Source organism: Schistocerca nitens, chromosome 2 (assembly GCF_023898315.1).
Source record: "Schistocerca nitens isolate TAMUIC-IGC-003100 chromosome 2, iqSchNite1.1, whole genome shotgun sequence".
Lineage (NCBI taxonomy): Eukaryota > Metazoa > Arthropoda > Insecta > Orthoptera > Acrididae > Schistocerca > Schistocerca nitens.
Genome location: NC_064615.1, coordinates 562,423,566 through 562,447,556, shown reverse-complemented (window position 1 = coordinate 562,447,556; position 23,991 = coordinate 562,423,566).

Below are 23,991 nucleotides of genomic sequence, written 5' to 3'. Positions count from 1 at the left end.
TGAACCTGCGACCGTAGCGGTCGCACGGTTCCGGACTGCGCGCCTAGAACCGCGAGACCACCGCGGCCGGCGGAAATTTAAGGGGGGGGGGGGGAGGCACTGCCATGAATGGTAAAATACCAGTGGTTACAGGTGTTGGAGCAGCACCTTTTTTAGGATAGGTAAGACAGAAAGATGTCAAGTTCTACGAGAGGTCAGGATTGAAACAAATCTTCAGTTTAGGAAAGAAATTAAACAGCACAATTCTAGCACATTGGATCACCAATCACAGCTGTCAATTATAAATATTCACCAATCACCAGAAATTTTATCTCCACCAAGTTGTAAGTCAGTCCTAGGTAATTGCATTGATGAATTAAAGTCACCCAACCCAGTTGACATAATCTGCCTCTCTGAACACCATGTGACCACTGGTATAGGAACTAGGCCTAAGCACAATGAGAAACTCAGACAGGAGAGTACTGCAAATGTTAGAATAAGGAAAGGTTCTCATAAAAGAATAATTAAAAATAATGTAAGTATATTTCATCAAAATATTGGGAGTTTAAAGAATAAAGTAGATGAGCTTCTGGTTTGTTTAGAAGATTTAGAAGCTGAGAATGGAATAGATATACTATGCCTGTCTGAGCACCACATTGTTACTGATATGGATAAGGTAAATGTAAGTGGATATAAGTTCTCTGCACATGTAATTAGAGAAAATATGGAGAAAGGAGGAGTTGCCATATATGTCAAAAGTTATCATTGTGCAAAAAGTATAGAAACAAAAAGTTTTGTGTAGAGAAACATATAGAAGCATGTGCCTGTGAGCTTAAATTAAATAAAGGTACAATTATAATTGTAACTGTATATAGGTCCCCATCAGGAAATTTTCATCTATTTCTGAAAAATTTGGACTCCTTGTTGTGCTATCTGTCAGACAGGGGGAAGCAAATTATTATTTGTGGGGACTTCAATGTAGATTCTCTGAAATAGGGTAATAGAAAAAATGACCTTGAAGTATTACTCGGTTCTTTCAATTTGACACCCGTTATTGATTTTCCTACTCGAGTGGTAAAGGATAGCAGCTCACTGATAGATAACTTCTTTATAGACCAAGATAAGTTTAACCAGATAAATGCTCAGCCTGTTGAGAATGGTCTTTCTGATCATGGTGCACAGCTAGTTACAATATATGACATAGCTCCATTCAGCAATACTAAATAGTCCTCCAAAGTAGTACGTTCAGTCAACGCTTTAACAATTGCAAACTTCAGGGAAAGTGTACAGCAGTTAGACTGGGATGAGGTGTACCGTGAACCTGATGCCAATTTAAAATATAATTTATTTCATGACATTTTTGTAAATGCATTTGAAAACTGCTTCCCCAAGAAAATAGTTAAATATACTCGTAAGAAACCTTGTAACAAACCATGGCTTACTAAGGGTATAAAAATATCTTGTAACCGGAAAAGGGAAATGTATGTGACAGCAAGAAAGAGTAGTGACCCAGAAACTATCAAACATTATAAAAACTACTGTGTTGTATTAAGAAAAGTTATTAAAAAATCCAGGAGTATGTGTATCATGTCTGAAATCAGCAACTCTGATAATAAAATTAAAACAATTTGGAATATTATTAAAAGAGAAACAGGTCAACCAAGAGCAGAGGAAGACAGTATTACCATCAAATTGAATGAAAACTTTACGAACAAAAAGTCAGAAGTTGAAAATATTTTTAATAATCATTTTCTAAATGTTGTGGATATAGTTGGATCCAGGTGTTCATTAGAAGATGCTAGGCTGTTAATGGAAGAGGCCATACCTATGCAATTTGATACAATTGAAATCTCACCCACTTCTCCCTCTGAAATTAGGAAAATAATAAACTTGCTTAAAAGCAAAAACTCACATGGAATTGATGGCATTTCCAGCAAAATACTCAAAGCTTGTTCTCAACAGATAAGTAAGATTCTCAGCCACCTGTGTAATAGCTCTCTGGAACAGTGCATTTTCCCTGATAGACTGAAATATGCTATTGTTATACCTTTGCATAGAAAGGGGGATAGATCTGATGTCAAAAATTACCATCCAATCTCCCTTCTAACAGCTTTATCCAAAATTTTTGAGAAAGTAATGTATTCAAGAGTAGCTTCACATATCTGTAAAAATGAAGTACTAACAAAATGTCAGTTTGGTTTCCAGAAAGGTTTTTCAACAGAAAATGCCATATATGCTTTCACCAGTCAAACTTTGAATGATCTGAATAACCGAACACCACCCATTGGGATTTTTTGTGATCTCTCAAAGGCTTTTGATTGTGTAAATCATGAAATTCTGCTAGACAAGCTCAAGTATTGTGGCATGAGTGGGACAGTGCACAAATGGTTTAATTCGTACCTAACTGGAAGAGTGCAGAAAGTTGAAATAAGAAGTTCTCATAACATGCAAAGATCAGCACATTCCTCAAACTGGGGAACTATCAAGAATGGGGTTCCACAAGGGTCAGTCTTGGGTCCTTTGTTGTTCTTATTATATATTAATGACTTGCCATTCTATATTCATGAAGAGGCAAAGTTAGTTCTCTTTGCTGATGATACAAGTATAGTAATCACACCTGACAAACAAGAATTAACTGATGAAATTGTCAATACTGTCTTTCAGAAAATTACTAAGTGGTTCCCTGTAAACGGACTCTCACTGAATTTTGATAAGACACAGTACATACAGTTCCGTACAGTGAATGGTATGACGCCATTAATAAATATAGACCTTAATCAGAAGCATATAGCTAAGGTAGAATATTCCAAATTTTTAGGTGTGTCCATTGATGAGAGATTAAATTGGAAGATACACATTGATGATCTGCTGAAACGTTTGAGTTCAGCTACTTATGCAATAAGGGTCATTGCAAATTTTGGTGATAAACATCTTAGTAAATTAGCTTACTACGCCTATTTTCACTCGTTGCTTTCATATGGCATCATATTTTGGGGTAATTCATCACTGAGGAATAAAGTATTTATTGCACAAAAGCGTGTAATCAGAATAATAGCTGGAGTCCACCCAAGATCATCCTGCAGACATTTATTTAAGGATCTAGGGATATTCACAGTAGCTTCTCAGTATATATACTCTCTTATGAAATTTGTTATTAACAACCAAACCCAATTCAAAAGTAATAACAGTGTGCATAACTACAATACTAGGAGAAAGGATGATCTTCACTATTCAAGATTAAATCTAACTTTGGCACAGAAAGGGGTGAATTATACTGGCACTAAAGTCTTTGGTCACTTACCAAATAGTATCAAAAGCCTGACAGATAACCAACAAGTATTTAAGAAGAAATTAAAAGAATTTCTGAATGACAACTCCTTCTACTCCATAGAGGAATTTTTAGATATAAATTAAGAAGAAAAGAAAAAAACAAAACAAAAATATTAAAAAAATAAAAAATAAAAATAAAAAAATAAAGAAAAACAAAAACCACAAAAAATAAAGTTGTTATATTAACTTAAGTATGTTGTTAAATTAACCTAATTATGTCATGTATTGGAAAATTCGACTCGTTCCACATCATTACGAAATATCGTATTCATGATCCATGGAACTAGCATTAATCTAATCTAATCTAATCTAATCTGAGCAAGAAATTTATAGAATAGAAATACGCTTCAGTTGACAGTAATTTCTTAATTTATTGCACCAACGGTTTCGAAGCATAAAGCTTCAGTTTCAGGTCGGGTCAGTCAGTCGTGGGAGGGGGGGGGGGAGGGGGCAGGGAGTTAACACCCCCTAAAAAGGCTTGGGAATTTAGGACCAGCAACAGCAGCGCCCACCTGGACAGCAAGACATGGGAGTGTCCAGAGAACGTTTCCCCCGCGGGCGCTGGGTTGCTGGTCCTACACTCTCAGAAGTGGACGTAATTTCAAGGGATGTCATCGAAATGCTGACGCACCACAAGGACAGAGCAATTATATTCCGAACGTATTCCTTGTCGGATCATTCTCTCTCTTCTACCTTCACCAGTATTGCTAAAAGACTTAAGATGGCAAAAAGTTTTTCCTAGACAAATTGTGTTTCAACTTACAGGACGAGAAGATAAAATACAACCAGAAAATAACAGCAGCTTATTGAGTAAGTTATGCATTTGATGATTAAAACACACACTTATGACTTCCTCAAGAGTGGTACCTTTCTTTTCTTTTTTGTTCTGTCCAGTTTGATGCGGTCCGCCACGAATTCCTCTTCTGCGCCGACTTCTTCATCACACAATAGTACCTGCACACTATTTCCTCAATTATTTGTTGGAAGTATTCCAATCTCTGTCTGTCCCTGCAATTATTATCCTCTACAGCTCGCTATAGCACTGTGTAGAATATTGCCTGATGTCTTATCACATCTCGTATCATACCATTCCTTATCCTTCTCAGTGTTTTTCGTGTGTGCCTTTCTCCGTCGATTCTGCTGGAGAACTTCGTCATTCTTATCAATTCACCGAATTTTCAACAGTCTTTCGTAGCACAACATCTCAAATGCTTCGATTCTCTTCTGTTCCCATTTTCCCACTGTCCATGATTCACTGCCATATGATGCTGTGCTCCAAACGTACATTTCAGAAATGTCTTCCTCAAATTAAGGCCTAATTGATCACCAATATACCTCTACTCGCCAGGAACGTCCTCTTTGCCTGTGCTATTCTGCTCCTTATCTTCGTCCTTTTCCTGTTTACTCTCAGTGCATATTTTGTACTCATTAGGTTATTCATTCCATTCAACACATCCCATAATTTTTCTTCACTTTCACTGAGGATAACTATGCCATCATTGAATCTGATCATTGATATCCTTTTACTCTGAATTTTAATCCAATACATGAACGTCTTTTAATTTTCGTCAGTACTCCTTCGATGTATAAATTGAACTGCAGTGGCGAAAAACTGGTTCATGGTGTTCCAGCCTTATTGCTCCTTGATTCTTGTTTATATGGTATACACCATTATCCATCATTCCAAATAGCTTACATTTGTCATTTTTTTCTTCAGAATTTAGAAAGTTTTGCACCATTTTCCATTGTTGCATGTTTTTGCTTTGTCAGCATATCCAATGAAGCTATCTTGATCACTCTTGTGTTGCGGACCATCGATGGTCGAATGCAAGACTCCAGTTGGCAGAGCTGAAGCTGGGGCCCACCTCATCGTTCATCGTTTCTCGTCAGGAGGCCGAGCAAGTTCAAGAGCGTCGAGGGGCAGTGCAGGGTGATAATGCGGTATTTGGTAGCACTGCTTTATTCTGCCAATTCACAGTATTCGATGGGTGCAGCGTAGTGTTGGCGTGCCGCCCGCAGCACTGTTCCACGAGTCCAGCCGGCTCAGCAACTCCTGGTATGCCGATGCTCCTGCTCTTGTCATCAAGGTCGCTCAGTTGGTAGTCCACCACGCTCTGACCAGTCGCCGCCCGCTGATGCGTCGCGTCTTGCGCCGCGTAGCTGCCCATGATTCCGGAGACTGCTACAGTCCCTGGTCCTCATCACCCTACGACCCGTTTAGCCTACTCTTTCCAACCATGGGACGAAGATGGATGTACTGGTCCCCCGCGGCCCTCTGGCCGCCGCTGCTCCCAGGACAGGACCGGCCTCGAACCTGCACCCTCCTGGATGCTGTGCCGCAACTTGCCAGTAGTAGTGCTTGCTGGATGGCAACACCCACCACTGTCTCTGGCACTGCTGCAGTGTTGCCACGCCTCCCACAACATACGCCTTGCCCGGACCCCGGTACGCCAGGTTGTTGGAAGTGGACATGGCCTGTAGATTGGCGTTGAACCAAGCACCTCCTGGAGCCACTACAGACTGCTGTCACTGCCCTCTTTCTGGCAGACCATGTGATCTCCAAGTTCCAGGCAGCCGTTCTGTCCCACTCCGGTGTTGTGTCCCCAGGGGTGGAATATAGTCTGAACAAGTACATAGAAACAAAGTACAAGTTTATGCCGAACACTTATAGCATTGCTGCCAGACTGGACCCTATAAGTGTAGACAAGCACAGGTCCGACCCAACTCTCGACTGACCTGGCACACTCTTGTCTCTAGCTAAAATTGCCCATCTATTTATACTGGTTTCCGTCCTGCTTCTGACGTAGTGTCAGAGAGAGACAGAAACTATGGCAGGGATAAATTCCCACATGTCAACCACTTACAAATCGCCCTCCTGGCTCTGACATAGTGCCCCGCCTCATACATCACAATAACTTCAAGCAACACTGCGGTTTCCTGCCTCGTTGTTGCACCACTCAAAACAAATCGTGTGTGCAATTGCCGCCGTCACAGCTCCGCACCCGCGAGTGCCATGTTTACATTGCCTGGCCTGCTGGCTGTCGACTGTTACCAGACTCTGCCAGTGGCCCCAGATTCCATCGTCCAATCACGCCTTCATTGACTTTTGATAAAATTTCCCTTTCCCTCAACTAGGACTGACACTAGCGCAGCACTTGCTTCTGTTATCAAGTGGAATGTCAGAACTGTTTCTCTTGCACCCGTGTTTTCCTAAAACCAAGCTGATCGTCACCTAGCAGATCCTCACTTTTCTGTTACATTCTTGGCAGCAGCTTGGAAGTATGGGCTGTTAAAGTGATTATGCGATAGTTTTCACACTTATCTCGCCTCTCTTTCTTCAGACTTGTGAAGCACATAATAACTCGAAAAATCATATGGAAAACTGCCACTGGTTTCCAAGCCAAAACAGTGCAGGGAAATTATTTGATTTGTTACTTACGACCGCCATGTTTAAACGAAAGTAAATTTCTGTTCCGTGCAGATACAAAAACTTGTATCAAGAGACTCAACAAACGATGCCGATCGATCTGTGAGAGCTTTTTTGGAAAAATTCTGGCTCAACGTGTATAGCCTCAGTTGTTTGCGCTAGAGTTGTCTCAGAAAACTGTTTCTGTCTCTTCATCTGTTTCGTGGCTGTGTGTTTTGTAAGAACGGCTCCTAATGGATTACAGCCCTACACGGGGAGGTCCATTGATCGTGACCGGGCCAAATATTTCACGAAATAGGCATCAAACGAAAAAACTACAAAGAACGAAACTCGTCTATCTTGAAGGGGGGAACCAGATGGCGCTTTGTTTGGGCCGCTAGATGGCGCTGCCATAGGTCAAACGGATATCAAGTGCGTTTTTTAAAAGTAGGAACCCCCTTTTTTTATTAGATATTCGTGTAGTACGTAAAGAAATGTGAATGTTTTAGATGGACCACTTTTTTCGCTTTGTTATAGATGGCGCTGTACTAGCCACAAACGTGGTATCACGTAACATTCCGCCAGTGCGGACGGTATTTGCTTCGTGATACATTACCCGCGTTAAAATGGACCGTTTACCAATTGCGGAAAAGGCCGATATCGTGTTGATGTATAGCTGTTGTGATCAAAATGCCCAACGGGCGTGTGCTATGTATGCTGCTCGTTATCCTGGACGACATCATCCAAGTGTCCGGACCGTTCGCCGGATAGTTACGTTATTTAAAGAAACAGGAAGTGTTCAGCCACATGTGAAAAGTCAACCACGACCTGCAACAAATGATGATGCCCAAGTAGGTGTTTTAGGTGCTGTCGCTGCTAATCCACACATCAGTAGCAGACAAATTGCGCGAGAATCGGGAATCTGAAAAACGTCGGTGTTGAGAATGCTACATCAACATCGATTGCACCCGTACCATATTTCTATTCACCAAGAAATGCATGGCGGTGACTTTGAACGTCGTGTACAGTTCTGCCACTGGGGACAAGAGAAATTACGGGACGATGGCAGATTTTTTGCACGCGTTCTATTTAGGGACGAAGCGTCATTCACCAACAGCGGTAACGTAAACCGTCATATTATGCACTATTGGGCAACGGAAAATCCACGATGGCTGCGACAAGTGGAACATCAGCGACCTTGGCGGGTCAATGTATGCGGCATTATGGGAGGAAGGATAATTGGCCCCCATTTTATCGATGGCAATCTAAGTGGTGCCATGTATGCTGATTTCCTACGTAATATTCTACCGATGTTGCTACAAGAGGTTTCACTGCATGACAGAATGGCAATGTACTTTCAACATGATGGATATCCGGCACGTGGCTCGCGTGCGGTTGAAGCGATATTGAATAGCATATTTCATGACAGATGGATTGGTCGTCGAAACACCATACCATGGCCCGCACGTTCACCGGATCTGACGTCTCCAGATTTCTTTTTGTGGGGAAAGTTGAAGGATATTTGCCATCGTGATCCACCGACAACGCCTGACAACATGCGTCAGCGCATTGTCAGTGCATGTGTGAACATTACGGAAGGCGAACTACTCGCTGTTGAGAGGAATGTCGTTACAAGTATTGCCAAATGCACTGAAGTTGACGGACATGATTTTGAGCATTTATTGCATTAATATGGTACTTACAGGTAATCACGCTGTAACAGCATGCGTTGTCAGAAATGATAAGTTCACAAAGGTACATGTATCACATTGGAACAACCGAAATAAAATGTTCAAACGTACCTACGTCGTGTATTTTAATTTAAAAAACCTACCTGTTACCAACTGTTCGTCTAAAATTGTGAGCCATATGTTTGAGACTATTACAGCGTGATCTATCACAAAGCGAAAAAAGTGGTCCAACTAAAAGATTCATATTTCTGTACGTACTACACGAATATGTAATAAAAATGGGGGTTCCTATTTAAAGAAAACGCACTTGATATCCGTTTGAGCTATGGCAGCGCCATATAGCGGGCCAACCATACCGCCATCTGGTTTGCCCCCTCAAGCTAGACAAGTTTCGTTCTTTGTAGTTTTTTCGTTTGACGCTTATTTCGTGAGATATTTGGCCCGGTCACGATCAATGGACCACTCTGTATATCGGGCGGGCTATGTAAATTCATCACCCGTATACACTCAAACCAAGCTCTCTACTGCGTGTGAAACACTTCTGCATGTTAAACGATACATCTGCAAACAAAAACGTGAGTGAAAGTGTGACGTGGTGGCGGCGAGCAGCCGGTGTCGCCGCCAGCTGTTGCTGCTGTCGGGTCGGTGCCGGCGGCGGCGCGCCTCGGGGGAGCGGCCGGACAGTTGACAGACGCTGCGTCCCGTTCCTCTCATTTGCATCCCGTGTTGGTCCAGGAGGCGCACTCCGCCTTGCCGCCGCTCGCCCCGCATACAAACGCCACTGGCTGCCGTGCCCGCGTCTGCTCTGCTGCCCGTCACCTCGTGCTATCAAAACACTCTCAGGACGGCTTTTCCACAGAACTACCTTATTTACGATTGTACGGTAAAGTGAATACGTGTCGGGAGATATTTCTTTCCGTGTGAGTCGGAAACTCTTTCTGGTTACTTCTGTCGGAACAAATAATTAGCGAGAATTTTTTTTTTTTTTAGAATATTGTTTAGCAGATAATTGTCACCCATACTCTTAGGATGGAAGCAAAGTATCGGGAGAAAGGAAACGAAGTTGAGGAAGTAATACTGTTACACAATTTTATTCACGTGTTTTGATGTCCCGACACACAGAGATTCGTCGACCAGTGCCGGGTAGTGCCGAATACAACAAATTCAAAGAACATTTCTGTCCTGTAGATAGTATAATGTAGTGAGCGTGAAGACTAAATCTGTATCTACGTCGCCATAGCCTGTTAATAAACCATCGTACGATGTGTGGTAAAGCGTGAGTTATACATCTAATAGATATTACCCCTTCTCTGTTCCATATGCGGATGGTTCGTGGGAAGATAGATTGTCGGGAACCCCCTTTATGACTTTTACTAATTTTGCAGATCTGGATGTTACGCACTTTCGAAGAGCTTACCTATATCTCGACAACTTTTGGAACGTGGCCTCTCGAAAGGACGTGAGTAGGGGTTTCCACGGCGCAAGGATCTACATCTATATACATACTCCGCAAGCCACCTACGGTGCGGAAGGTACCCTTTACCACCACTAGCGTTTACTTTCCTGTTCTCCTCGCAGATAGAGCGAGGGAAAAAGTACTACCTACATGCTTCAGTATGAGCCCTAATTTCTAGTATCTTATCATCGTGGTCCCTACGCCAAATGTATATAGGCGGAAATAGGATCGTTCGGCAGTCAGCTTCAAATGTCGGTTCTTTAAGTTTTCATGATAGTGTTCCTGGAAAAGAAGGACGCCTTCCCTCTAGGCATTCCCATTTGAGTTCCGGTAAGATCTTCGTAATTCTTGCATGTTGTTCAAATCTACCGGTAACAAATCTAGCAGCTCGCCTCTGAATTGCTTCGATGTCTTCTTTCATTCCGACCTGGTGTGGATCCCAATCAATCAAGCACGATTCAAGAAAAGGTCGCACGAGCGTCCTATATGCGGTTTCCTTTACAAGCGAACCACTCTTTCCTAAAGTTCTCCTAATTAATCGAATTCGACCATTCGCCTTCCCTACCACAGTTCTCACATGCTCCTTCCATTTTATATTTAGTCAAGTGCATCACATAAAAATCCAAGTTTTCTAAGAACTTGTAAAACCTGTCGTTTTCGTCTCGTGCTGTGTTAGTGCAACTTTATAAAAGACGATGCAAATAAAAATTGGTTTCGAGTGGCGCAGTTGCTTTTATAGAAGAAACGGAACTGTTAATGAAGTGCCACTTACCAGTCGATCATCAATTGACATAAAGGCGGATAACATCGAGCAAGTTCGACTATCACTGGCAAAATCGACGACTATCTGAGAAATAGGTGTACGAGTGACAGCTAATAGATGTACGAGGAACAGGGAGGAATAGGCTGGTTTTAATGCCATAATTCACGAAAATTAGTTAAAGGAAGTAAGAATATGGTTTAATGGTCCATCGAGTACCAGGTAATTACAAATGGAACTCAACGTCGGATTGGCGAATGATAAGGCAGGAAATTTCCTGAAAGAACAAGAGGTGGTTGAGTGTTTCAACCTAAGTAATAGGCAACGATTCAGTAAATCAGGGTAAGGAACTCAATGGAAGATGAATGAATAGGAATGAGAGATAAAATAGGGGGCAGCAGAGGATCAATAGCGAAAAAGGCAATGCTCAGCAGAACTCCCCGTACAATGGACGTATTTAATCTAAATGCCAAAAGGAGGAAATATAAAAATCCAGCAAATGAATCAGGGAAAATGGAACACACATATTTAAAAAATAAGAGTGAGAGGAATGGTCAGCTAGCAAAGCGGGATTGACTAGTCGAGAAATCCAATGTTGTAGAAGCATCCATCACCATTGAAAATGTACAGCAGTTGGAAAAAATACGGAAACACCGCGAGAAATGCGCTCTTGAACATAAATGCAGATGCTGGCCAAGCTTGCAAGTTGTGCTGCTGTATTTGACCACGAAAGGCACCTGTGTGGTGTCCTCAAAAAAATGGCTCTGAGCACTATGGGACTCAACTGCTGAGGTCATTAGTCCCCTAGAACTTAGAACTAGTTAAACCTAACTAACCTAAGGACATCACAAACATCCATGCCCGAGGCAGGATTCGAACCTGCGACCGTAGCGGTTGGTGTCCTCAATACGTTATGAGTGTCAATCGTGATCAGAAGAGTATTCTGTGTAGTTTTCAGCGCATTATGTGGGAGCTAAGTGAAGTAGAACTGGGGTGAATTGTTGTTGCTCGTGTGGCTGCTGCTTCCGAACCATGGTAACCGAAGACTTTGGCGTTTCAAGAGTCAGCGTCACAGATTTGTACAGCACACAGGGAAAGCGAAAAAGATGGTCTGCTAAGTCATAAAATGACCGTGAGTACATGCCGAGTGATGGTGACAGACGGTTACTGAAGAGAAATGTGAGGACAGCTACAAAAGTCACTGCTGAACTGAATGTCGCACTGGCGAACCCTGTCAGCTCCAAAACAACACGATAGGCGCTCCATAAGCAGGGAATTGCAGGGCGATCTGGGATTCCAAAGCCACCAATCAGTGACACAAATGCCCGTGACAAGAAACGTCGTGCCGAAGCCACAAAATGTGGACTATGGAGCAATGGATGAAAATCATTTGGGCGGAATTGTCTTGTTTCACACTATTTCGAACTTCCAACCAGGATCATGGCGGGGTTCCACGGTTATTCTCTAAGGTCGCATTACTGCCAAGAATTAAGTTACCATTTTGGCTGATCACGTCCATCACCTGCTACAATGTTTATTCCGCACCAGTGATGCCGTGTTCTAAGACGACAAGGCACTTGTTCACACAGCTCGCGTCCTCCAGGACTGATTTCGTGAGCACTAATAGGAATTATCGCATCTAGAATTGTAGAATTGAAACAAATGAGTCCTCGGTCACAATTTCTTAAGTGTTATTGACCAGGTTTCAACATTCCTAAGAGTGCCTTAATCAGAATTAGACAATTCTGATGACGGCACTCTTAGAATTGTTGAAATCTGGTCAGTAAGACTTAAATAATTGTGACCTAGGGCTCATTTGTTTCAATTGTAATTTAGAAACTGTCACTGAACCAAGCAGCCATGTTTAAAACTTTGCGATTATCGCATCTCCTCCGGCCACAGATCTCAATATTATTGAGTCTTTGCGGTCAATTTTGGAGAAAAGGATGCGTGACTGCTGTCCACCACCATCATCGTTACCTGAACTTGCCACTATTCTACGGGAAAAACTGATATAAGATTCCCTTTAAAACCACACAGGACCTGCACTTACCTACTTTTAGAGGACTGTAAGTTCTTTTGAATGCCAGCAGTTTTCCTTCAGCGTATCAGACATAGTAATGTGATTTAGAGTCTCGATTATTTATTACAGATTTGTGGATGCAGTGTACAGTAAGACTAAAGAGAATACCACCAGCTCAGATGGAAAGCCAATAATAATCAAAGAAGGGATGGCTGAAAGATTGGGGGGGGGGGGGGGGGACATATACAAGAGAAAGAAACTTGGAGGCGATATTATATAAATAGAATAACAAGTAAATGAATATAAGATAGGAGATATGATGATGCAATAAGAATTTGAAAGGGTTCAGCAATAAGTAATTACCTGGAGTAGATGACATTCCCTCAGTATTATTGATATCCTTGGGAGAGCAGACTACGACAGAACTATTCTTCCCGGTGTGCGAGATGTAGAAGATAGACGAAATACCCAGAGACTTAAAAAAAGAATGTAATAATTATAAATCTATTGAAGACAGATACTGACTGGTGTAAATACCGCCGAACTATCAGTTTAATAAGTCGTGTTTGCGAAACACTGACACGGATTATTTACAGAAGAATGGAAAAACTGGTTGACGACCAATTTGGGTTCTTGCGAGATGCTGGAACACAGGAACGAAGACTGACCCCACTGCTTGCCGTGGAAGATAGGCTGATAAAAGTACGTCTATCCAATTTGTAGATTTAGAGAAAGCTTTTGACAAATTTGGCTGGAACATACTCTTCGAAATTGCGAAGCTAGCAACGATAAAAAAAACAGAGTGTGAAAGTCTGTTTACAGCTTGTACAGAAAGCAGAATACAGCTATGGGTCGAAGGACATGAAGGAACCAGGGGTTGAGAAGAGAGAAAGAGAGACAGTGTAGTAGTGGATAGCCCCTGTTATTCAATCTGCACATTGAGCAAGCAGTAAAGGAAGCCATGCAGTTATGTCAGAGACAGCAATAGACTTGCAAGAGGAGCTTAACGGGATGGATAGTGCCTGAAACAGAGATTAAGGATGAAAATGAACAAAAATAAATGATGGGTAATGGAATGTAGTTGGATTAAATCAGGCCATACTCAGGGAATCATACTAGGAAATGAGACATTAAACATAGACGAGGAGTTCCGTTATTTACACACGTTTTGGTGTTATAAAAGTAAAATAAAATTTAGTTTTCTTGAAAAACCCATATGGACTGAGGTGACAAAAGTGATGCGATACTTCCTAATATATCGTCGGAACTCCTTTTGTCCAGCGTAGTGCTACAACTCGAGGTGGCATGGACTCACTACAAATCCACTGCAGAAATGTTGAGCCATGCTGCCTCTATAGGCGAAAGTGTTGCCGGTGCTGGATATTGTGCACGAACTAAACTCTGGCCACACTGGAACCCTACCATCAGGTCTTACAACTGAAATCTGAACTCAACTGACCAGGTCACGACTTTCCAGTCGTCTGGGGTTCGACCGATGTTGTCTCGAGACCAGCAGAGCCGCTGCAGGCGATGTCGTGTTGTCAGCAACGGCAACTCGCGTCGGTCGTCTCCTGCCACAGCCCATTAATACCAGATTTCGCCGCTCTGTCCTAACGGACACATTTGTCGTACGTCCCACATCGATTTCTGCGGTTATTTCAGGGAGTGTTGCTTTTCTGTTAGCACTGACAACTCTGCACAAACTCCACCGCTCTCGGCCGTTAAGTGACGGACATCCCGCTACTGCGTTGTCTTTGGTGAGAGGCAATGCCTGAAATTTGGTACTCTCGGTACACTCTTGTCAGTGTGTCTCAGAATATTGAATTCCTTAACGATTTCCGAAATGGAATGTCCCATGAGTCTAGCTCCAACTACCAATCCGCTTTCATAGTCCGTTAATTCCCGTCGACGTGCATAATGACTTGGGAAACCTTTTGACCTGAGTCATCTGAGTACAATCCGCCAGTCCACTGCGCTTCTATATCTCGTGTTCGCGGCACTATCGACATTTGTACAACTGCATATCGCTACCCCACGACTTTTCTCACCTCGGTATACAGGGATATGAAATTCTGAAGAAGAAGGCTGTCATTATCTCTAAGGGGTCTAATGGAAAATTTAGTAGCAAAGTAGTGTTCTGTCCTTAACAGTCGTACACACGTTGCTCTCTGCGCTGACAAGTGGCTGCCATTTGTGAGGAAACGCCAGACGCAAACCTTACCTGTGAGTAATGATAGCCAGCCGTATGAAGAGACTGGAGGCTGTGACATTAGACAGAGCATCGTAATCAGCTGTCTTCCTTTCACTTCAGGGAACCTCTTCCTTTGACTTCAGTAACAGCCCACTTCCTTACTACTGCCACTTCACTTCATATCTTTCTGTTCTACACCCACCGGGAGAAGGAACTCTTGATTTAGTCTATACCTCAACTACTCTTTTTGAGTTTGTCATGTGGGTCCCTGAACACAAGACTATTTGCTTCCTGACATTCTTCGCTTTCTGAATTTGCCTCTTGGTCCCATGAAACCTCGTTCAGCTTGCTCTCTGAGATTTTACCGAGCGAGGCGGCCCAGTCGTTAGCACACTGGACTCGCATTTGGGAGGACGACGGTTCAAACACGCGTCCGACCATCCTGATTTAGGTTTTCTGTGATTTCCCTAAATCACCTCAGGCAAATGCCGGGATGGTTCCTTTGAAAGGGCACGGCCGATTTCCTTCCACATCCTTCCCTCATCCGAGCTTGTGCTCCGTCTCTAATGACCTCGTTGTCGACGGGACGTTAATCACTAATCTGCTGTTCCTCTCTGAGATTTTGTACACTTCCTCTTCTCCTGCCACGCTGGCAGAAAATCAAGTTCAAAAAGATATTCAAATGTGTGTGAGTTGCTAAGGAACCAAACTGCTTAGGTCATCGGTCCCTAGACTTACACACTACTTAAACTAGCTTATCCTAAGAACAACACACACATCCATTCCCGAGGGAGGACTTGAATCTCCGGCGGCAGTGGCCGCACAGTCCGTGAAATGACGCCTCAAACTGCGCGACCACTCCGCGCAGCAAAATTCATGTATTCTAGTAAAGTGTCGGGGTAAACATGTGAAGAAGAAAATCATTTCTGTTTGGTGTATGGCAAGATGAGTAGACGTCAAAGAACTTTGTGCTAGGAAGTACCATGGAGTGAAGCACCCATCAATAGACCCAAATTGAGGATACCTCAAGTTACGTCATTCCTGCAGAACCAAGGTACACTTGTTTATTGCGTCGCAAAGATACACTCATTATACAGTCCAGTCAGTTTAACGTGATCGCCTGTCAAACGCCTGAATAACCACATAACCAACTTTTGCAGCTTGAACTGCTCCGAGACAGACTGGAAGAGGGTAAATGAAGTTCCCGAAGCCACCGACGTTGATGTGAACCCACTCCAACTGCAATGTCGTGGTCAACTGCGCAACATTTCTACACTACTGGCCATTAAAATTGATACACCACGAAGATGACGTGCTACAGACGCAAAATTTAACCGACAGGAAGAAGATGCTGTGATATGCAAATGATTAGCTTCACAGAGCTTTCACACAAGGTTGCCGCCGGCGGCGACACCTACAACGTGCTGACATGAGCAAAGTTTCCAACCGATTTCTCATACACAAACAGCAGCGTTGCCTGGTGAAACGTTGTTGTGATGCCTCGTGTAAGGAGCAGAAACGCGTACCATCATGTTTCCGACTTTGAGAAAGGTCGGATTGTAGCCTATCGCGATTGCGGTTTATCGTATCGCGACATTGCTGCTCGCGTTGGTCGAGATCTAATGACTGTTAGCAGAATATGGAATCGTTGGGTTCAGGAGGGTAATATGGAGCGCCGTGCTGGATCCCAACGGCCTCGTATCACTAGCAGTCGGGATGACAGGCATCTTATATGCATGGCTGTAACGGATCGTGCAGCCACGTCTCGATCCCTGAGTCAACGGATGGGGACGTTTGCAAGACAACAACCATCTGCACGAACAGTTCGACGACGTTTGCAGCAGCATGGACTATCAGCTCACAGACCATGGCTGCGGTTACCCTTGACGCTGCATCACAGGCAGGAGCGCGTGCGATGGTGTACTCAACGACGAACCTGGGTGAACGAATGGCAAAACGTCATTTTTTCGGATGAATTCAGGTTCTGTTTACAGTATCGTGATGATCGCATCCGTGTTGGGCGACATCGCGGCGAACACACATTGGAAGCGTGTATTCGTCATCGCCATACTGGCGTATCACCCGGCGTGATGGTATAGGGTACCATTGGGTACACGTCTCGGTGAGCTCTTGTTCGCATTGTCGGCACTTTGAACACTGGACGTTACATTTCAGATGTGTTACGACCCATGGCTCTACCCTTCATTCGACCCCTGCGAATCCCTACATTTCAGCAGGACAATGCACGACCGCATGTTTCAGGTGCTGTACGGGCCTTTCTGGATACAGAAAATGTTTCGACTGCTGCCCTGGCCAGCACATTCTCCAGATCTCTCACCAATTGAAAACGTCTGGTCAATGGTGGCCGAGCAACTGGCTCGTCACAGTACACCAGTCACTACCCTTGATCTGTGGTATAGTGTTGAAGCTGCATGGGCAGCTGTACCTGTACACGCCATCCAAGGTCTGTTAGACTCAATGCCCATGCGTATCAAGGCCGTTATTACTGCCAGAGGTGGTTGTTCTGGGTACTGATTTCTCGGGATCTATGCACCCAAATTGCGTGAAAATGTAATCACATGTCAGTTCTAGTATAATATATTTGTCCAATGAATACCCATTTATCATCTGCATTTCTTCTTGGTGTAGCAATTTTAATGGCCAGTAGTGTATGTTGAGGATTCATGGCGCGAACACCCAGATTGAAGTGGTCCCACGCGCGTGCACTGCGAGCTGTGAGCCACGTTGCGCTGTGCAGCTGGTAGATGCCAACGTACCGAGAAAAAACAGACTGCATGTAGGGGTTGAACTGGTCTCCAAGGATAAATGCATACGTGTGTTGATCCATTGTACCTTCCAGAATGCTGCAATCACTCAAGGAGTGCCACAAAAACTTTCCCCAGTCCCTAACACTAACGATTACTTCAGGGTGTTTGCTTTCAGATGTTTCACGCCATTCCCACTAACGACGATCTGTCCGATGAACTACAAAACGTGACTCATCTGAAACGGCCATCAGTCGCCACTCAATGGACGTCCAGTTGTGGCACTGGCCTGCAAATTTCAGCCTACAGCAGTCAGCATGAGTGTATGAACAGGCGCCTGCTGCGGAGGCACATACGCAGGAACCTTCACTAAATTGTCGTTCAGGAGACACTGTTGGTAACCTCTTCAGTTACTGCGTGGTCAGTTGCTCAACAGTTACAGGTGTATTCGCTCGTACACATAGCAACCGTCCTTTACCCCTGTCCGCTATGGCCCGTGGTGCACCACAGTTGGATAGTTGGATAGCATCATTTTCCATACACGGTGTAGATTAATCACGGCGGCACTCAAACAGTTTACAAACTCGTCCGTTTCGGAAGTGCTTCCATCCTTGCCCCGGAAGACAACGGTAGTGGCATTTCGGATAAATGATTCCCCTTCCGTATTACGACAACGATGTTCACGTCCCGCCGACACGTTTTATACACCCTACGCCGCTGGTGCTATCGTCTGTCGTCTGTGGGTGGTTACTGCACTTTGACGTCGAACGTAAGCGGTGGTCAACAAAACATATCTACAGGTCACCGTCCGCCCCCGGTAGATGAGTGGTCAGCGCGACAGAATGTCACTGCTAAGGGCCCGGGTTCGATTCCCGGCTAGGTCGGAGATTTTCTCCGCTCAGGGACTGAGTGTTGTGTTGTCCTAATCACCGTCATTTCATCCTCATCAACGCGCAAGTCACCAAAGTGGCGTCAAATCAAAAGACTTGCACACGGCGAACGGTCAACGCGACAGGAGGCCCTGGTCACACCACATTTACATTTAACAGGTCACCGATCCGTCCCTATTCATGTTTCCACGAGATAAACGTATCGCTCACCTGTATGTACCCCAAAGTAGGCTTACAACGTTCCGACTCCAGAGCCTGCTTTCAGAACTCATCTATACGATAATGGCAACCATTGAACAAACGTGAGAATAGCCGCGGAAGTGCTTCTTATGTTTACCGTTCGGAGGGACAGAACTCTGCCCGATATCGGACACGAGCCACGCAGACGAGTTACGTCCGGCAGGCAGGCGCTTCCGTGTGTTTAGGCGGTCTCCGGCGGCGCGCCATCGTTAGGCCACGGACGCCGGCCATAACTTGGTGAGCAGCGGACGCGACGCCCGCCCGGCGCCACTGGGACAGTAACGGCCCGTGATGATGGCCGTGGCGCCCCGTGTAAAGCACTCACCTCACCTCATCCCAGCTCCCATTCTATCAGCTCTTTTCTGCCTCCCTTCAAATGGATACAAGTGTCGGCCTAAATGGTTTTCTAAGAGCAGAAGCCAACAACCTGCTTACACTGATGGAAAGGATAACGATTTCATCTGAGCAAGGTATGGATTACGAGACTCGGTACGATGGCAGCAACGTTGCGTGTTCTTATTCCTGTGTGTACTACTGTCCAAAATATAAAAATTACCAAGGCCACGAGCATGACTGCATAGCAAGGTAAAGTTTGGCAAATATACACTCTAACAAAAAAACGAAAGAGAGACCCACCACGAAGGAATTATCCGATTGGGACACAAACAGTTAGATGTAATGTATATGTACGGACAAACAAATGATTACAACGTCAGAAAAATCGGGGGATTTTTTTCAAGAGAAAGAGTATCACAAACTGAACAAATCAATAACGCGTTGGTCCGCCTCTGGCCACTATGCAAGCAGTTATTTGACTTGGGATTTGATTGGAAGACTTTTTGGATGTCCTCCTGGACCATGTTGTTGTTGTTGTTGTCTTCAGTCCTGAGACTGGTTTGATGCAGCTCTCCATGCTACTCTATCCTGTGCAAGCTTCTTCATCTCCCAGTACCTACTGCAACCTACATCCTTCTGAATCTGCTTAGTGTATTGATCTCTTGGTCTCCCTCTACGATTTTTACCCTCCACGCTGCCCTCCAATGCTAAATTTGTGATCCCTTGATACCTCAAAACATGTCCTACCAACCGATTCCTTCTTCTAGTCAAGTTGTGCCACAAACTTCTCTTCTCCCCAATCCTATTCAATACCTCCTCATTAGTTACATGATCTACCCACCTTATCTTCAGCATTCTTCTGTAGCACCACATGTCGAAAGCTTCTATTCTCTTCTTGTCCAAACTGGTTATCGTCCATGTTTCACTTCCATACATGGCTACACTCCATACAAATACTTTCAGAAACGACTTCCTGACACTTAAATCTATACTCGATGTTAACAAATTTCTCTTCTTCAGAAACGCTTTCCTTGCCATTGCCAGTCTACATTTTATATCCTCTCTACTTCGACCATCATCAGTTATTTTACTCCCTAAATAGCAAAACTCCTTTACTACTTTAAGTGTCTCATTTCCTAATCTAATCCCCTCAGCATCACCCGATTTAATTTGACTACATTCCATTATCCTCGTTTTGCTTTTGTTGATGCTCATCTTATATCCTCCTTTCAAGACACTGTCCATTCCGTTCAACTGCTCTTCCAAGTCCTTTGCTGTCTCTGACAGAATTACAATGTCATCGGCGAACCTCAAAGTTTTTACTTCTTCTCCATGAATTTTAATACCTACTCCGAATTTTTCTTTTGTTTCCTTTACTGCTTGCTCAATATACAGATTGAATAACATCTGGGAGAGGCTACAACCCTGTGTCACTCCTTTCCCAACCACTGCTTCCCTTTCATGCCCCTCGACTCTTATAACTGCCATCTGGTTTCTGTACAAATTGTAAATAGCCTTTCGCTCCCTGTATAGTGTCACATTCTGTCCAATTGGCACGTCAGAGCTTCAAAATCCCGAACTGGTCGGAGGACCCTGCCAATAACGCTCCAAACGTTCTCATTTGGTGAGAGACCCAGCGACCTTGCTGGCTGAGATACCGTTTAGCAAGTACGAAGGCAAGCAGTAGAAACTCTCGTCGTGTGCGGGCGGGCATTATCTTGGTGAAATGTAAGCCTAGGATGGATTGGTATGAAGGTCAACAAAACGGACGTAGAAAATCGTCGACGTACCGCTGCGCTTTAAGGATGCTGCTGATAACGACCAAATGGGTCTTGAAATGAAATGAAGTTGCACCCCAGACCGCCACTCATGGTTGCCGGGTCCTATGACGAGCGACCGGTTGATAAGCCACCACTGTCCAGGACATATCCAGACATCTCTTCGCTAGGCATCGCGACTCACAAACTCTTCACTGAAGACGATTCTACTCCAGTCAATGAGATTCCATGCCTAATGTGTACAGAGGTTAATGATAATCGGCGCATGGGCCACCCTGAGCTCGGCTCCCTTTCTGTGAGCTATCTATTAATGGTCTTTGTAGTCACTGAAGTACCAGTTGCACGTCGGATCTATGAGAATGATGAAACTCTGAGTGCCTCTGCGACGATTATTTGTCGTCACGTTCTGTCGTCTCTCTAGGTCGACCACTTTCTTCGTTACGCTTTGTTTGTCCACGGCTCACCCTCTCCTGCCAACATCATCGAGAAGTGGCATGACTCCTATTCAAATCTAGAGCGATTCATCGATTACTCCAACTGACTTGTTTGAGAACAACTACACGCACTGTCTCAAATTTCTGCGAGGCATAGTTACTGTCCAACTGAGTACACAAACAGAAATTCGCTAAGACTTTATACCGTGATATAGACATCTCCCCTGTTTCCCTGTTTACTATCCTTGCCAGCTGAGGGGTGAAACTGTGCTGTAGCGTCACATATTTATCCATCGGCCGCCAAAGGCTACAGTTCAGTTTTCCATTTTCCGCCAGTAGCTGTGTGAATGTCAATAAATGATCCATTATATAAGTTAAAGGAATAGAGAGAGATATAAATAACAACAGCAAATAAAGAGACACCAGGACGCTATGCCTTCCCTACTTTAGTACCACTTAACAAAAATTGCTAATGAATTGAGACCATACAGTGTAAGATTTGCTTTCTCCAGCGACACTAAATTAGGCAATAGATTGCCACACAACACAAAAATCAGTAAAGATAAATTCTCCAACTCCGGTGTATACAACATGAAATGCAATCAGCACTCCATACAGCATGTCGGCGCCGGCCGTTGTGACCGAGCGGTTCTAGGCGCTTCAGTCCGGAACCGCTCTGCTGCTACGGTCGCAGGTTCGAATCCTGCATCGGGCATGGATGTATGTGATGTCCTTAGGTTAGTTAGGTTTAAGTAGTTCTAAGTCTAGGGGACTGATGACCTCAGATGTTAAGTCCCATAGTGCTCGGCGTAATCTGAACAGTATGTCGGCCAGACCGGACGAAGCTTTCAGACTAGATTCAAAGAACACGTTAATGCATTTAGATACAACACACACAATAAATATGCCGTAGCTACACACATTCAGGATACAGGACAGCCGCGCGGGATTAGCCGAGCGGTCTGGGCGCTGCAGTCATGGACTGTGCGGCTGGTCCCGGCGGAGGTTCGAGTCCTCCCTGGGGCACGGGTGTGTGTTTTTGTCCTTAGGATAATTTAGGTTAAGTAGTGTGTAAGCTTAGGGACTGATGACCTTAGCAGCTAAGTCCCATAAGATTTCACACACATTTTTGACACAGGACATTCCTTTGATAAACTGAGGTCATTCACATTACCTCACAAAATAAACAAAGGCCACAAACTCAATCTTTATGAATAATTGGAAATTTTCATTCACAATAGAAAACATGGACTGGACACACTACATGAAAATGCTGAGACAATGGCAATGAGTTTTTTTAACAGCTTCGCAGATATAGATACACTGTAACTCTTTCCACAATCTACTTCCTGCGTGACTTTACTGAAAGATAAGCACTGTAAAGAAACAGTAAAAATTAGATTGCGTCGATACTAAGTCCGTTTTTCAGTTAATTTTATTTTTATCTTTACTGTCGTATATTTGCAATAACTATACTTTTAACAAGTTGTTGTAAGTAATGAAACAATTTTGTAATTTCCATATGATTTATAGTCCACAGTGTAAGTTAGTAACGAATGATCTCTATGGAAAAGCACTACATCTTTACATCATTATAATCTTCAGTCTGTTTACGTTATTGATTCATGTCCTGTGAGGAAAATTAAGTTGAAATGTATATTTATGACGAACCAAAGGGTTCTGTGCTCCGGAAAGGTTGTATGTAACTCTATCACCGTTTAAAATTTATGATCACTCTACCAAGTGCCTGTTATACGTTTTTGTAGCAAAATGAAATCGCAACATACAACTGGCTGCATCCACCTAGCAAAACTGTAGCACAATATCAATGTTCCACCTGAAGATGATAATGTAAACTCTCGAAACTCGTCCTGGGATAAAGTAAAAAGAGTGACTGAGGCAGATAATTCTTTCATTTGAACCTTCCTTATAACAGTCCAATACGAACAGCATAAGGTATTCTGATACCAGAAAATCGTGCTGTCTATCTCATCACTGCAATCAAATAATAACACAAATAGAAAATAAATAATTTGTTTCGGACTTTCTAAATGCCTTACCAGAAAACTGACTTGTTCTCTGTGTCAATAAGAAAGTTTTTGGTACAAGTGCCATTAGTACAGAAACACTACATTCTATTTTTGACAATCAAAGGACAGGAATACAGCAGAAATATTTTGACTAATGGAACTGTGGTCAAAAAAATCATATCTGATTTCTTTCATATTTCAAGAGAATACGAAAATCAAATTAATGGAAACAGTCTCTCAGTATTGACTTCTATTTTTTATACAGTTCCATTCTTGGGATCAGATGTTGTGAAGTATAGTGTAAAACTCCCTGTACTGTTGAGGCATAAGTGGCAACACCTGCCGCGATCATACAAAATTGTAATAATTTTAATTACATGTCAGAGCATAATGAGAAGAGTGCTCAGGTGTCTGTAGTCAAGCCGACCCGCGTACGTCACAGATAGAAGACAGCAGGATACCGGGAGAAGATAACGCCTCTCGAAGCAGCTGCACCTATTTGTTTCTGAGGTTAAATACGCCAGTAAGCATTGCACCTGACACCTCGCCAAGACGTCGAGGGTTCAAGTCAATGGAATAAGGACAAACGTTCCGACGCGTGTGATGTAACAATCCTCAATGGGATTTACAACGATGATCAAACATTAAGGTGATCACATGTCGAGGAAACGTTCCAAGGGAA